The sequence below is a fragment of the Phyllostomus hastatus genome, unplaced genomic scaffold (genome assembly GCF_019186645.2).
Source record: "Phyllostomus hastatus isolate PE091 unplaced genomic scaffold, TTU_PhHast_1.1 phas_contig_40, whole genome shotgun sequence".
Lineage (NCBI taxonomy): Eukaryota > Metazoa > Chordata > Mammalia > Chiroptera > Phyllostomidae > Phyllostomus > Phyllostomus hastatus.
Window position 1 is genome coordinate 46,877,095 of NW_025333872.1, and position 12,069 is coordinate 46,889,163.

The 12,069-nt window shown below is 35.1% G+C and overlaps 1 protein-coding gene across 2 annotated transcripts in view; it reads left to right on the forward strand.

The window, feature by feature from the left end:
• MANEA (mannosidase endo-alpha) overlaps positions 1-12,069 on the forward strand; it is a 46,807-nt gene that overhangs the window by 16,086 nt on the left and 18,652 nt on the right. The gene's annotated exons all lie outside the window — the stretch shown is intronic.

Below are 12,069 nucleotides of genomic sequence, written 5' to 3' on the forward strand. Positions count from 1 at the left end.
CTCAGGCTATGTCAAAGCCGAGGAGCGAGGGTCCATCACCCCCTTTTGCTGCAGCCCCCCAAGTCCTTCTTTTGGGGGGCCTCCCAAAGTGATCGTGCCTGTCTTAGGTCGTTCCCCCCGTGGGGAATCTTACTCGTCTTTGGCTAACCGACCAAGGTTTTTTGGGGTTCAGTCATGAATAAAGCAGCAGAATCAGCATTCCTGCCAGGAAGATAAGCTTTTGTCTCCTTGCTGGCTTATGGTTCCAAGGGCGTTCCCTTAGCCTTAGCCTAGGCGGGGGTTTCAGCTTCTGATACCAGTCAGGGCGGTTCCCAACAATGAACACCTTTTAGCATTTTGTGCAAGGCAGGTCTAGTGGTGAACTCCTTCGGATTTTGTTTGTCTGGAAAACCTCTACTTCCTCTTCATATCTGAAGGATAAGTTTGCTGGGTAAAGTGTTATTGGCTGGCCCTTTCCATTTTTTAGCTCTTTTAATGTGTTATTCGCTCTCTCCTGGCCTGTAGAGTTTCTGCTGAGAAATTTGTTAATAGCCTAATGGGGGTTCCTGTGTAGGTTATATTCTTTTTTCTCCCGTGGCAGTTTTAAAATTCTTTATCATCAATTTGTGACAGTTTAATATGTCTTGGAGAAAATCTTTTTGCATAGAATGATCTGTTAGTTTTGTAGACTCATATGTTCAAGTCTTTTCTTAGCTTTTGGAAGTTTTCAGCTATTGTTTTTAAAATAAACTCTCTGCCCCCTTTACTTCTCCTTTTGGAATTCTGATTTTTCTGATTTTATCTTTTTGATAGATACACATAGCTCACATAGGGCTTTGTTCACTCTTTTTAAATCTAAATTTCTTTTTTTGCTATTTCAAAATTTTTATGTTCTGTTCTTTATTGCATACTTTATGAAATTTATTGAATTTTCAGCTCCAGAATTTTTGTTTGATTCTTTTTATAATATTCTTCTCTTTGGTCAAGACCTCATTTTGTTTATATATTTTATTCCTGATTTCATTGAATTGTCTTTCTGCATTTTCTTGTTAGTTTTGAGTTTCTTTGTAACAACTATTTGAATTCTTAATCAGATTGCAATATTCCATGCCTTTGATCTCAGTTGTTGGAGAATACAGTGTTCTTTTTGTGATGTAATATTTGCTTGATTTTTTTCATACTCCTTGTAGTTATGTGTTGGTACCTTCACATTTTAAGTAGTATATGTATCCTTAACTTTTTGCCTACTGCCTTCAGCAGATGATGTATTACTGTCTTAAATTTTTTTGAGAAAGCTGGACTTCCACAGATTGCTTTTCATGTGTGAGTACCTGCCTTAATCAGCACTTACTCAATTTTTTGCTAGACAGTGGTGTGAGGGGTCTAGGCAGTTTTGCTGGTGTTGCTAGTTCTGCAGGGAGTTTTGTGTTTCTTACCTATTGGGTCCCTTAGAGTAAGGTGCTAGGTCCCATAATACCCCAAAAAGTGATTTGTTAGTGTATAGATGGATCAATTAATTCATTGATTAAACAGGGGGATATAAAGAAGGGATGTCTTATGCCTCCATGTTACTGATATCACTTCCTATTATACTTACTAGGTGAAGAATACTTTGATGGGAAAATACTGAACATAAAACGCTACTTTTGTTCATGGAGTTGGTTGAATGCACATTGACTTGTTTAGCATTCATATTTTTTCTTTGATATGAATGGTCTTTTCATTCTTAAATTGAATCACTGCATGAAATAATTATGCTTTTATATTACAGAGTACAAGTTGGTTAGTATTTTGCTTTTAAAATTAGAGGTATTCGGTATATAAATCCTAATGATCCAACCTTTTTCCTAGAAAGGAATGATGAAATTAAAATGGAGTATTAACTCCAACTATTATAATAATGTATCAGATAGCAAATAAAAACCAGTGATAGAATTGTATCCATTTTAAGTATTTTGAGGATCACATGTATGTCCTATCCCTAATATTGATATCTTACAGTTTTAAAGATAACAAATCTTTAAAAAGTAAAGCTAGGTACCTTTACTTTTTAAATAAAACTTTCTAAAAGCATAGTAGAATATTTAGAATAACAGCCCCCCAAATATACATTCTAATCCCCAGAATCTCTGAACATGTTTTCTTACATTGTCAAAGAAATTCAGGGTGCAGATGCAATTAAGATTGCTAACTGGACCTTGAGATGGGATTATCCTGGGTTATTTGGGTGGGACAAACCTAAGCAAATGAGTTTTTAAAAGCAGAAGAAGGAAAAGAAAAGAGTCAGTGATATGGTATCTGAAAAGGTCTGGGCTTGTTGTTCCTGCATTTGAAAATGGGGTTAGAGGGTCATGAGCCAAAGATTGTGGGGTCCTCAACCTGCTCCGATCAGAATCTTCCTCAGAACCTCAAGAAAGAAATGTAGAGAAGTTCAACACCTTGATTTTTAGCCTAGTGAGACCCCTCTTACAGCCACCCTACCAAACTATTGATGTAAGATAATAAATTCACATTATTTTAAGCCACAAAATTTATGATAATTTCTTATGACAGCAATAGAAAACTAATACACATAGCAAAACAATTCTCTCTGTTTTTAAAATTATCTTACTTTATCATGAGTTTAGCCATCTTGAGTAAGATAAAATTATCTTACTTCATCTTGAGTTTAGACATGAGTTAAATAATGAGTTTTACCATGTTCCAACCTTGTGCTAGATTCTGTGAACATAAAGATAAATAAGTCACATCTCCTAGTCTTTGTTTTTATTTTTGTTGCTTCAAAAGCACTAGATGGAAATCAATGTTACAGTATTTTCTGAAGGCAGAAAATATGTTTTCATAAGGCCACAATTCTTATTTCTGTAACTTTTGCCTTTAAAATTTGTACATACATATATGGGAGATAGAACTTATGACGAATTAGATTTTTGATGTTAAAATGCACCTATTAAATCTCATAAAATTTCATAAATTTTTCTTTTACTATATTTGTATTAAATTAAGTTTATATCTATAATTATAGATTGGTGACAGTTTCATATGTAGCATCCAGCAAACTTGAGAACAAATATCGGAGACTTTCAGGGTATCAAAGATGTTACTTTATTGGCCAAGTTTAACCTGCGCAGGGGCGAACTCTCAAAGTGTCCAGTGACACAGTGCCCACAAGGAGCTGCAAACGTGAGCCGTGCCGAGCGCTTACAACTACGTTCTTATATATGGGCGGGCAAGCAAGCGTTATACAGAAGCAGACGTGGCAGTTAGTAATTCGCTTACAAAGACCACGCGCGGGAATTTCAAACCAAGCATTCTTTCATAAGGCGGGAAGGCAGGATGTTTGTTCATTAACCTAGTAATCTCCTGGCTCTAGCTAGCTAGTTTTCTATTTTCTCATTAAAAACTACAAAGCACTGCTTATCTAGCCTATCCAGGGGAGAGTGTCTGCTAGACACAGGATGTTTACTTTAACTGTACTTTGTCTCTTTTATCATTTCTTTTTAGCTATAATGTGGTTCTTGTCTATTAAAGTTAAATTTAGTTCTTGATTTCCTTGTTCCCAACATCATATTGCTGGTGATACCTGAGTCTAGTTCTAGTGATTGTTTTATCTCTTGGGAGTGTGTTGGGATTTTTCACGTTTGTTTGTTTGTATGCTTCAGATTTTTTTTTTTTTATGAAAGCATCTCTTCTTTTGTAGGACTGTATCTACAGTAGTAGATACAGGACTGTAGCTAAGTAGTTTCTATCCCTGGAAAATGGGCATGCCCCTCTTTGCTAAGCCTGTAGTGTGGGCATATACAGTTTTTCTAGCTTCATTTATTGACAAGATGGTCCACTCTCCATTGAGTTGTTTTCCACTTTTCAAAAATCGGATGACTGTATTTTTACTTGGGTTTATTTCAGAAACCTGTTCTAACCTGTTGATTTATGTCACCAGTAGCCCCCTGCCTTGATTACTATAGCTTTATAACAGGTCTTGAAGTCAGGGAGTATGATTTCTTTTTGTTCTCTGTCAAAGTTGTTTAGCTATAATAATTCCTTTGCTTGTACATATCAATTAGTCCAAATCTTCAAAATATCCTGGTGGAATTTTGAATAGTATTGTCTTGAATATATAGATCAATATGGGAGAGGTTGACATTTTATTTATTTATTTATTTATTTATTTATTTATTTTAAAGATTTTATTTACTTATTTTTAGAGAGGGAAGGAAGGAAGGGAGAGAGAGAGAGAGAGAGAGAGAGAGAGAGAGAGAGACAGAGAGAGAGAGAGAGAGAAAGAGAAACATCAATGTGCAGTTGCTGGGAGCCATGTCCTGCAACCCAGGCATGTGTCCTGACTGGGAATCGAACCTGAGATGCTTTGGTTCGCAGCCCACGCTCAATCCACTGAGCTATGCCAGCCAGGGCCAGAAGTTGAAATTTTAAAAATAATGAGTTGAATTTGCAGTGTTGAACAATAACAAATTAGCATTTCATTTATGAATATGATGTATCACCATTTATATAGGGTTTTGATTTTTTTAACTTTTTAAAAGAGTTTTGTAATTTTAGTATACAAATCCTGCACATATTTTGTTGTATTTATTTCTGAATATTTCTTATTTGGTGGGGTGCTATTATAAATGATACTATTTCTTAAATTTTGATTTGTTTTCCACAGTAGTACATAGAAATACAAATTTTGTATCTTGTGATTTTGATAAGCTCCCTTATTAACTCTTGGGCCATTTTTGTGGGTTATTTGTTTATATAGAGATCGAATGCAAATAGAGATATTGCTTTCTTTTCAATCTCTATACTTTGTTCAGTGTTTTTTGGATAAGATTATAAGAAGAAATCCTCAATTTATTTCTGAATTCATGGAAAAGAAGTCTTTTATCATACAAGTATTATCTTAGCTGTAGAGTTTTTGTAAATGTCACTTTTCAAGTCAAAGAAGTTTACCTCTGCTACTATTACTGAGAGTTCTGTGATGTTGAATCTTATCCAGTGCTTTTTCCTGTATCTATTGACATGATCTTTTCTTCTTTTTTTCCTTAAAAATTTTTTTTGCATTTGGGTAAAATACACATAAAATTTACCATTTTGACCATATTTAAGTGTACATTCAATGATATTAAATATATGCATTCATCACCATCTTCCATCTCCATAACTTTTCACCTTGCAAAACTGAAACTCTACCTATTAAACAATAATACCTTATTCCTGCCTCCCTTCAGCTCCTGGCAACCACCATTCTACTTTTATTTTGGTCTATTATTTTGTCTCTTAAGTACCTCATATAAGTAGACTCATACTTTATTTGTCTTTTTTCTGACTGCTTTATTTCACTTAGTATAGCGCAGGTTTATCTGTGTTGTAGCATATTACATAATTTCATTCTTTTTTAAAGATTGAATAATATTCCATTGTATGTATACACATTTTGCTTATGAGTGCTTGAGTTATTTCTACATTTTAGCTGTTGTAAATAATGCTACTATAAATGTGGGTGTACACATATATCTTTGATACCCTTTCAGTACTTTACATCATATGCCCAGAAGTAGAATTTCTGGATCATGTGATAATTCTGGTTTTAATTTTCTGAGGATCTGCCATACTGTTTTTCACAGTGTCTATACCATTTTACATTTCCACCAGTCCTAATGGGTATGAGGTGGTGGTGGTATCTCCTAGTTTTCATCAGCATTTCCTTAATTATGAGTGATGTTGAACATGTTTTCATGTGCTTATTGGCCATTTGTATATATTTTTTATGACATTTTCATCCAAGTCCTTTGTTCATGTTTAATCTGGTGGTTTGCATTTTTATTGAGTTGTAGGGGTTCTCTCTGTATTCTGGGTATTAATTCTTTATTGGATATTTGATTTGCACATATTTTCTCCCAGTCTAAGTGTTGCATTTTTACTTTGTTGATAATGTTTTTTCATGCACAAAATGCTTATGTTTTTGTGAAGTTCTATTTATGTATTCTTTATTGTGTTACCTGAGCTTTTGGTGTCGCATCCAAGTAATCATTGCCAAACCCAGTGTCATGAAGCTTTGCCCCTAGTGTTTCTCCTAAGAGTTTTATTGTTTTAGATCTTGCATTTAGATCTATGATCCATTTTGAGTTGATTTTTGTATGTGTTAGAAAGGGGCCGACCTTCATTCTTTTACATGTGGATATCCAGATTTCCCAGCACCATTTGTTGAAAAGACTATGCTTGAATGGAGCTGCTAACTCTGTCAAAATGATTTGAACATACATGCAAGGGTTTATGTCTGCTCTCTACAATCTATTCCATTGGTCTGTATGTCCATCTTTACACCACACTGTGCCACACTGTGCCGATTACTGCTCTTTGTAGTAAGTGTGAGTTTTCTAGCTTTGTTCTTACTTTTCAAGATGGTTTTGGTTCTTCAGAGTAACTTGAAATTCCATATGAATTTTAGGATGGATATTTTTATTTATGCAAAAACATCATTGGGATTTTGATAGGAATCGCACTGATCACTTGGAGTACTGTTGACATTTTGTAAGTACTGTGTGCTAACCTATTGTACCACTGAAGTTCCTCACATTTTAACAAGATTCTCTCAATCCATGAACACGTATGTGTTTGGACTTATTTGTCCTCTTTAATTGCTTTCAGCCTTGTTTGTAGTTCTCATTGTACAGGTCTTTCACCTCCTTGGTTAATTCAATTACTAAGTGATTTATTTTTTAAAGTTTTACTGTATTGGAATTACATTTTTATTTTATTTTCAATTCATTCATTGTTAGTGTATAGAAATGCAGCTGATTTTTGTTTGTTGACTTTGTATCCTGTACTTTGCTGAATTTACCAGTACTTAATACTTTTAGCATTTTTAAATGGAATCCTTAGTTTCTACATCTAAAATAATGTCTTTTGCAAATAAATCCTTTTATTTCTTCCTTTCCTATTTGGATTGATTGATTGATTGATTGATTGATTGATTTACTTTTTCCCCTGATTGCTCTGGCTTCCATTCCAATATCATGTTAATGGAAGTGGTAAAAGCAAGAGTTCTGTAGCCTTCTTGAGCTTAGGGGAAAGGCTTTCAGTCTTTTTACTGTTGCATATGCTGTTCTCTGTGGATTTTTTATATATAGCTTATGTTGTATTTTCTTATTATTCGTAGTTTTTTGAGTTTTTTAATCATGAAGGAGTATTAAATTTTCTGAGGCTTTTTCTGCATCAATTTAGATGAATTTTTTCCTTCATTCTGTTAATGTGATGTATGACATTAACAGAGTTCCAGATGTTTCACCATGCTTATTACATTCTGGGAATAAACCCCATTTAGTTGTGGTGTATAATTCTTTAATGTGCTGCTGAACTTGATTTGCTAATATTTTGTTGGGAATTTTAGTATCAGTGTTTATAAAGAGAGTAGTCTGTATTTTGTAGTAGTTTCTTTTTTTTTTTTGACTTTGGCATTAAGAGAATGGTAACTCATAGAGTGAGTTAGGAAGTGTTCCCTCCTCTTCAAGTATTTTAGAACAAGGTGAGAAATTTTGGTTCAGTCCTTCTTTAAGAATTTACTTGTAAAGCCATTGGGTTCGGTGTTTTTCTTTGTCAGGAAATTTTTGATTACTGACTTAAAGAGTTGTTTGTATTATTTCTTCATTATGCTTTTAAAGTATATGGGGTCTGTATAGATATTATCTCTTTCATTCCTGCTTTTGATAGTGTTTCTTCTCTCTCTCTCTCTCTCTCTCTCTCTCTCTCTCTCTCTCTCTCTCTCTCTTCTGGCTATATTTCCATTGCTTCACTAATATTCATCTTTTCAGTGAACCAACATTTGGTTTCATTGATTCTCTGGAAGAAGAACAAACGTGCATTCTGATCCTGTTGGACGGGAACCTTATAAATGTCAGTTCAAGTTCTTCATAGCATTGTTCATTGGTTCTCTATCCTTGCCGGTTTTCTAATTACTGATAAAGCAATGTTGAAGTATTCTAATGTAACTCTGGGTATCGAGGGATGCCTGTAGTTAAGTTTTGGGAAGTCAGAAGTTACACTGGAATTTTTGACTGCACAGGGATAGGTGCCTCCTAACCCTGAAGTTGTTCTAGAGCCAGTCGTACTACATATGTAATACAAGGATCTCACCATGATATATTCCCAATATCTCCCTCCCATACTCTTTGCTATTGTTATCCAAATTCTTCTGTTAGAGAAGTACTATTGTTGCTCTAGACTGGAGATTGGCAAACATTTTCTGTAAAGGATCAGCTAATAAATACCTGGGTACTTATTAATTCGTTCTGGAACTTGTTGAGGAGTGCTGAAACCAATGAGTGGAGAACAAAGGATGAATGATGAAGCATTTTCTCTTATTGGGCAGTGTCGTGACTGATACAAGTTCCAGCAAGCATGATGAGTCCCAAGCAAACACTGAGGGCTGAAACATTTTCTTCTCATCAAAATGCAGTGAGCTCACTGTCTGGCTTATTTCGCTTAGCATAATACTTTCCAGTTTCATCCATGCTGTTGCAAAGGGTAGGAGCTCCTTCTTTCTTTCTGCTGCATAGAATTCCATTGTGTAAATGTACCATAATTTTTTTATCCATTCATTTACTGATGGGCATCTAGGTTGCTTCCAACATTTGGCTATTGTAAATTGTGCTGCTATGAACATGGGGGTGCATAGGTTCTTTTGGATTGGTGTTTTAGGGCTCTTAGGATACCATATGATCTCACCTTTGACAGGATCCTAAACAACAAAACCAAGAAACAAGCAAAATATAACCAAAGACACTGAAATAAAGAACAGACTGACAGAGTTCAGAGGGGAGAAGAGAGGGAATTTCAGGGGAAAAGGGAAAGGGTTTACAGGAACCGAGTATAAGGACACATGGATAAAAACTAGGGATGGGTGGAAATGGGAGGGAGGAGGGGAGGGTTGGGTGGGTGGGTTGGGATGGGAGTAAAAGATAGAAAATTGTACTGCAACAACAATTTAAATAAAATTTTAAAAAAAGAAAAAAACACTTTCATATATAAAAAAAAACTGCAATGAGCTCAGGGTTTGATGAGGTCCAAAGTCTACGAGTACCTAGGTGTGACTGTAATTTTGTTTTTAGCGGCCACATGTTCTCTTTACCATCACTTAACTCTGGCATGGTAGTGTGAAGGTGCTCATAAGCAGTATGCAAACAAAGGTACAGATGACTTGTCTTGCTGAGGGAAAGATTTGGCTTGTGAGCCATAGTTTGCTGACAGCTTTAAATATTTATCTAGTAAAGCAATTAAAAGTAAAAAACAAAAACAAATTTTACCTTCATTTATTACATTTCCAGTGTTCCCCATTTTTTATAGAAGATCTCAGTATGTCTGATATCAACCTTGTTCAGCCTCAGAATTTTCCTGTAATATTCATGTAGTACAGATCCACTTGCAGTGAATTCCTTCAAGTATTGTATTTGATATTTTGAATGTTATATCTGCTGCAGAATTGTCAGTGAGCAGGTTTGGGGGGATTTTGTTTTCTTTGGAATTTTAAAAATGTTATGCCATTTTCTTCTGCCTTTCATGGTTTTGAGAAGAAGTATGCTGTAGTTTTTAAAAAATCATTTTATATGTTAATTTTTCTTGTATATATTTGTCTTTCACTTCAAGATTTTTTAATTTTTAGTAGTTTAAATTCATTATTTTTTGTATTTATCCTTCTTTGTATTCTCTTAGATTTGTTGCTTGTGTCTGTCTTCAACTTTTCAAAGTTCTTAGCAGCAATTATTTCTTCAACGATACCTTCCGCATGTGAGTTTCCAATTATAAGTGTGTTACAACTGTGATGCAAGAGATGTTGGATGTGTTGTTTTGTGTGTGGGGGGGGTGGTTTACTCCAATCTTTTTCTTCATTACATTTCATTTTGGTAACTTCTCATATGACTTGCCAGAAGTTACCTGACTTCTCACCTCTGTTGAGTCAGTTCATGAGTCTGTTGAAGGCATTCTTCATCTCTTAAATGTGTTTTTCATTTCCAGCATTTCTATTTGATTCTTACAGTTTTTATCTCTGCAGTTTTTCACCTGGTTTTATATATTGGCTATCTTTCCCATTAGATCCTCTGTCATTGTAATCATAGTGATTTTATGCTCCCTGTTTAATGACTTGAACATTTGTTTCATGTCTGCATCTGGTTCTATTGATTGCTTTCTTTTGGCAGTGAGTGGTTTTTCGTGTTTTTATGTGCCTTGTAATTTTTCATATCATTTTGTATCATGATAATAGTATTTATGTCTAGAAATGGGCTTGCCTTTCTCTCTGATAAATTTTTAGTTTGAAAGAATGTTTGAGATATTTTAAAGAAGTATTAAGTTCCCTGTATGTAAAAGAAGTTATCACAAGCTCTGTGGAGTTAAAGATATCTAAATTCATTTACTATTTTATTATCTTCTCGTTGATTTTTTTATGTAATTATTCTTGGGGAGATCTTACTCTGTGTAATGCATTCTTTCATTTATACTTCTTTAAAACAGACTTTTACGTTATGAACTGAATTTATTCCCATTTTACACATGTAAAAACTTAAGTAAAATGATATATATAAAGGTGAACCCCTGTCAAATGACATAATTGGGACTTGATTCTCTGGGTCATCTAATTTCGTATCTTTTTTAACTATTATCCTGTTTCAATGCATTATTTAACTTAATGGGGGAAAATTGAGTATCAATTATATTGAAGGTCCTGTGATAAGTTTTATGCAGGAATGACACCACCAATATGACATGCTGTGCATATAATACACTAATATTCTAAGAATGGATTTCAAAGCGTATCACTTTTCATTAAGCAAGTGTAATGGTAGAAATACATAGTAATAGGTCTTATTTACAAATGATACTTGGTTGATACCTTTTAGAGGAATCTTTCTGGTTACTGTGCAGGATTACCATTGTAAATGGTCTAACCATTTTCAGGTTAGAACCATCATTGGCTTGGTTCCTAGGATATTGTTTTTGTAGACCTCATGAGTGACATAGTCATTAGCATTATACAGCAGGTCCTCAATAATGTGTTTTGTTTTGTTTTGTTCTGTCTGGTGTCTTCATTATAACAATGATGAGATGCCATAGTATTGCCAGTGGAAATACGATTCTTCCATAGAGTCATAAGCAAAGGATTTTGGGATTCACTTATAGGAAGATATGAGCAATAGTGGCAAGATTTATTGGAACAGAAATAAAAGAGTGCCTCCAGGTGCCAGTGTCTCATCCCAAACCAGGTGGCTCAGCTCCATCTTGCTGCAGAAGTGCAGGGCCTGGTGAGCACTCACCAGGAGGGTCAGAATCCAGAACTGTAATGCCACCACCCTGGGCTCTGGTGCCCAGCATAGTCTCTGCTCCCAGCTGTACTCTGGCCTGGCCTGCCCCACACTTTAGCTCAAGTGGCTGATAGAAGAAGAGAGAACAGGCAAAAGAACGAGACTTCAGCTTTTGTTAAGCTTTGATTATATTACCTTGGGCTTGGGAAGGAGTAAGCTTGCTTTCTTTTTTAAAAAAGATTTATTTATTCATTTTTAGAGGGAAAGGGAAGGACAAGAAGAGGGAGAAAAACATCAGTGTGTGATTGCCTCTCACCTGCCCCCTACTGAGGACCTGGCCCACAAACCAGGCATGTGGCCTGACCAGGAATTGAACAAGCAACCCCTTGCTTCACAGGCTGGTACTCAATCCACTGAGCCACACTAGCCAGGGCAGCTTTTTTTCAAACTAACCAATCTTCTTTCTAATTCTTTGTGGGCTGTGCTGGGCCCTCCCCCTATGTGTAGCAAATGTACCACACAAATGCAAGATGTTAACAATAGAAACTGTATGTGGGATGGAGAGGGATTGGGTAGAAGGAGAGTATATGGGAACTCTGTACTTTCTGTGCAGTTTTTCTATAAACCTAAAACTTGTTCTACAAAGTAAGAACCTATTAATTAAAAGTTACTGATGCCTGTTAAAGAGTTGATAAAATTGGCTATACAAAATATCTAAAAACCATAGGTAGTATCTAACTAATGTAACAATAATGTTAAGATTTTTCTTCTTCATTAAAAGTTTAATTCTTATTCT